Below are 4898 nucleotides of genomic sequence, written 5' to 3'. Positions count from 1 at the left end.
AGAAATAGGGATATTTCAAAAGCCCAAAACACTGTATTGTCTTAGGGATGCCCAGACCCTTAAACGGACCTCTTGAAAAATTTTAAAGCTATTTTAGAAAAGCAGATAAGTTGGACATTTCAGCACAGTTTTTGTCTTTCGGATATATTCAAGCATTTGTTTGTAATCGTGCCCTAAACTTTGGCAATTTTCATGTTTCTGGCATGCCCAAATCAGGGAAAATGGCCCCAAAACATGTTTGGGCTGTTACCATGGCAACGATCGGTGTAGAGCAGAAAGAAAGCTATTTTGAGGGGTTGTGGGCCAAGTACTATCACTGTGCAAAATTTGAGCCAAATCGATTTTTTGACCCCTGCCACCATTGTTTGATCCTTACAGACATTTGCTCTTAAGCCTCAGCTTCAACAAGATTTCTGCACAAGACTTGCTCTCAGGGCAGTGAGAACAGAGGATAGCAGGCACTACTGTAACTAGTCAGCTATCTTGCCCAACTGGAAAGAAGGCTAATTTATTTAGTTTTAAAAAAAGTGTTGATAAGATAACACATTTGACATATGTAGGCATGTCAGCTGATTTTTAGGTAAAATGACCTGACCACTTTCTGGTAATGTTGATGGTATATTGTATATACAATACACATGTACTGTTTACCTAGCATACCACAAATGATGTGTAATTTGTTGTATAAAAGGTATTCTTGTATACTTTGATAATTAACCTTGAATTGTACATTAACCTTTCTGAAGGCAAACCTTTCTGAAGGCAAACCTTTCTGAAGGCCTGTGTTATCTTCTATGACTAAATATAAACGGCAGCAGTTTTCATTAGTTCAAGTATCATATCCTTGCACAGTGTACCATGAACTTTAATGCAATTTTGTACACACTGTTTGCAATATATCAAACAATGAAATAGCAAAGTACATAATGAGTGTGGCTGTGCAGGTATCATTTTATCAGTCAATTTATAAACATTAAATAAACCTCCTTTGCCAAAAATGTACTTATGATGTCTTTGTGTCACACACTTTATCTTCAGGATTTGTTCTTCAGCTTCATCTCAATGAATATCCCCAGTCATCAAGCAAATTGACACATCAAGCTTTGTATGCAATTATTCCAGTACTTTTTGTCTTGAATATTGATGTACATGTATAGGTAATAGGCTTTTTAGAATATTGTAATTATAGAAATTTAATGAAAAAGCCTGAATAGGCTCAGGGAGGAAACAATGGACTAGTTGCTGGCCTAGGCATTTATTGAAGGGAGGGGGGTAGCTGTGGTGCATAAAGAAGCAGTATTAAAGGGATTTTTATGCTAATGATGAAAAATTTTCAACACGGAGCTATTTTTTAAAAATTGGTATTGTTGGGTCCGTTGCGATATGCCAAGTAAGTGTAAATATGTAGATTTCGTTGAGAAACATTGATATGGGGGGGCCCCCTGGACAGAAAAGGGATTTTTATGCTAATGACGACAAATTTTCAACGCGGAGCTATTTCGTAAAAATTGGTATTGTGGGGTTCTTTGCGATACGCCAAGTTCAAATATGTAAATTTCATTGAGCAATATTGATATAGGGGGCCCCCTGGACAGAAAAGGGATTTTTATGCTAATGACGACAAATTTTCAACGCGGAGCTATTTCATAGAAATTGGTATTGTGGGGTTCTTTTGCGATACGCCAAGTTCAAATATGTAAATTTCATTGAGCAATATTGATATGGGGGACCCCTGGACAGAAAAGGGATTTTTATGCTAATGACGACAAATTTTCAATGTTACCTATTTCGTAAAAATTGGTATTGTGGGGTTCTTTGCGATACGCCAAGTTCAAATATGTAAATTTCATTGAGCAATATTGATATGGGGGGCCCCCTGGACAGAAAAGGGATTTTTATGCTAATGACGACAAATTTTCAACGCGGAGCTATTTCGTAAAAATTGGTATTGTGGGGTTCTTTGCGATACGCCAAGTTCAAATATGTAAATTTCGTTGAGCAATATTGATATGGGGGGCCCCCTGGACAGAAAAGGGATTTTTATGCTAATGACGACAAATTTTCAATGCGGAGCTATTTCGTAAAAATTGGTATTGTGGGGTTCTTTGCGATACGCCAAGTTCAAATATGTAAATTTCGTTGAGCAATATTGATATGGGGGGCCCCCTGGACAGAAAAGGGATTTTTATGCTAATGACGACAAATTTTCAACGCGGAGCTATTTCGTAAAAATTGGTATTGTGGGGTTCTTTGCGATACGCCAAGTTCAAATATGTAAATTTCATTGAGCAATATTGATATGGGGGGCCCCCTGGACAGAAAAGGGATTTTTATGCTAATGACGACAAATTTTCAACGTAGAGCTATTTTGTAAAAATTGGTATTGTTGGGTTCCTTGCGATACATCAAGTGTAAATATGCATGTTTCATTGAGAAATATTGATGGGGGGGGGGGCTGGACCTGGACAGAAAAGGGATTTATATGCTAATGATGAAAAATTTTCAACGCAGAGTTATTTTGTAAAAAGTGGTATTGTTGGGTTCGCTGTGATATGCAAAGGTCAGATATGTATGTTTTGGTGAGAAATATTGATAAGGGAGCCCCCCCTGCGCAATCTCTTGAAAAAAAATATTATTTTGCTGCAGTTCCTCTGCATCTCGCCAGGATATCTAGATTTATCTTTAATGTGTTACAACTAAAATAAAAGATGGAATTGTGAAGGAATGGTAAGATTAGCCAATAATGGGTGTCGTACGTGATTATCAGTCAATTTTGTTGCGGAATTGTCCTGTATTCCCCCAATATTTATTTGCTGCACTTTGAACCAAAATCGCATGGGGGACTTGTAACGGGTTTTTGTCTAATTACTAACGAACGGTTTGGGTTACGGTCAAAGTTACTTTGTTCAATGTTATATAGTATCGTAGGCTATCCGTGTCTAAAATATGGTGTACCTGTGTTGATTGTAACGTGATCTATTTGGCTCTAAATAATTCTTGGTAGGAACGCGTTTTACTACTTCGCGCCCCTAGAACTAGAGACAGGTGAATGGTCTATATTCTCACAAAAGATGAAGGTAGAGCAAATTTATTAACACCACAGCCAGGTCAGTATATCAGCCTGGTATTGTGCAAGTTTAAACCGGATATACAAAATCCTTATCAATTTATGAAGGGAAACGCACTTCTGTGAGATGCGATCCTAAAATCGTCTATGAGGAACGCAATGTTGGGACGACGCCTCCTTGCCAAGAGGTTCGGGAGTTATATTTTGCTAAGACTTCAACGCATTTCTTTCAAATTTGAGTGACTAATTTTCAAATGCGTTCCCACCCCATGCCCAAAATCCCATGCCGATATCACAATTTATTTTTGAGTTAACTATCTTTAAAGCTTTTGGAGATTAACTTCCATAACTACTTCATATATCACAGTTCACATGTCATCTCAATTGAAGATTGTATTTTCACAAGGCATAATTAGCAGTTTTATTGACAGCACAGCTAGATCAGCACATCAGCCTGGTATTGTGAGAGTTCTGTCCAGATATACAAGACCCTACTCGTTTTATGAATGAAAGCGCACTTCTGTGCGACCAAGGTGGTGCGACGCGGTCCTAGAATTGTAATGTTGGGAGGACGTCTTCTTGCCACAAGGAAACCGCAACATCTCGGCGGTCATAGCGCGCTTAGAACTCCACGGATTTCTTTCAAATTCTGGGGACTGATTTGTAAATGCTTTGATAGCCGATAGCCAAATTCTCATATCGAAACAATAATTCATTGTGGAGTTACTATCATTTAACCATCTAGAGATTAAATCGTACTTCTCTAACAACTTCGCACGCCGTGTATACCTTGTATCTTCACAAGGAATATAAAAGAAAAGCCTATCTATAACTGGACAGCTAGATAAGTATATTAGCCTTGTCTTGTATAAATCTATAAAATTACATACGACGTGAGATATTCGTTTAACAAAGAAAAAAGCTTACATGCGGTGCAAATTATCTCAATCGTCTGTATTTTGGACGCCTCCTCGCGTGAACGCTCAAGGTCGCACAGAGCACATACTATTAGGTGATACTCTTTATCTCGCCAAGCATTTAATTGGATTATTCGTTCTGAATTTGGATGATATATCCTATTAATGATTACACATGAACATGTACATGTATAACTGAATCGATATGCCAAAATCATGGAATATCACAGATCTACGTCATATTTCGGTGAGAGAAGACAAACGTGTAATTTGTGAAATCATTATAGCTCATCAACCCCTCAGTTGCCTATATTGACTACACTAACCGTTATTTAAGTGTTACACGAGTTCGTAAGACTTTTGGGTGTACAGGATAATACCCTGTTATTTTGTTGACTTTCAGAGATGATAAATTTGCACTAAAATGATTGCTGAACCAATGATAAGAGACTTTATGGAAAGGTTTCAGCTTCTACTTAAAGTCAGTACCTTGTTCAGTCAGTGTAACAAACCCTCTTTTGCCTCAGGGAAACTTATACAAATAACTACTATTATCTATTGTGAATAAACTCTAGTTCATCTGTAATTCATGAAATGATCTTTTGTGTTCATATACAACGTTTCTCATTTTATATCATATTATAACTAGGAAAATACACACTCAACACAACATCTGAAAAGCAAGATTTGTGTGATTTTATTGACACACATGACAGTGAAACCAGTGTTTTCAGCTACCTTTCTCGTAATGCTACACATATCAATAATCCACAGGGTCATCATCATGTACTGGAGTCATAAGACTGAACAAATACTCCAAACTACTTTGACTTAAACCTGACTTGACTGATTCTACTGTAGCTCAACTTTGTTCCTGCAATGTGGCCATTCCTAAACAATCACAAACAAAATAC

General features: G+C 37.3%; 1 protein-coding gene across 1 annotated transcript in view; it reads right to left on the bottom strand.

Moving 5' to 3' along the window:
* LOC109476633 (von Willebrand factor D and EGF domain-containing protein-like) overlaps positions 1-4898 on the bottom strand; it is a 77202-nt gene that overhangs the window by 60020 nt on the left and 12284 nt on the right. The gene's annotated exons all lie outside the window — the stretch shown is intronic.

The sequence above is a fragment of the Branchiostoma belcheri genome, unplaced genomic scaffold, assembly GCF_001625305.1.
Source record: "Branchiostoma belcheri isolate BF01 breed outbred unplaced genomic scaffold, Haploidv18h27 scaffold384, whole genome shotgun sequence".
Classification (NCBI taxonomy): Eukaryota; Metazoa; Chordata; class Leptocardii; order Amphioxiformes; family Branchiostomatidae; genus Branchiostoma; species Branchiostoma belcheri.
The sequence above is the reverse complement of the archived record's forward strand: the minus strand, read 5'-3'. Positions and strand labels throughout refer to the sequence as shown.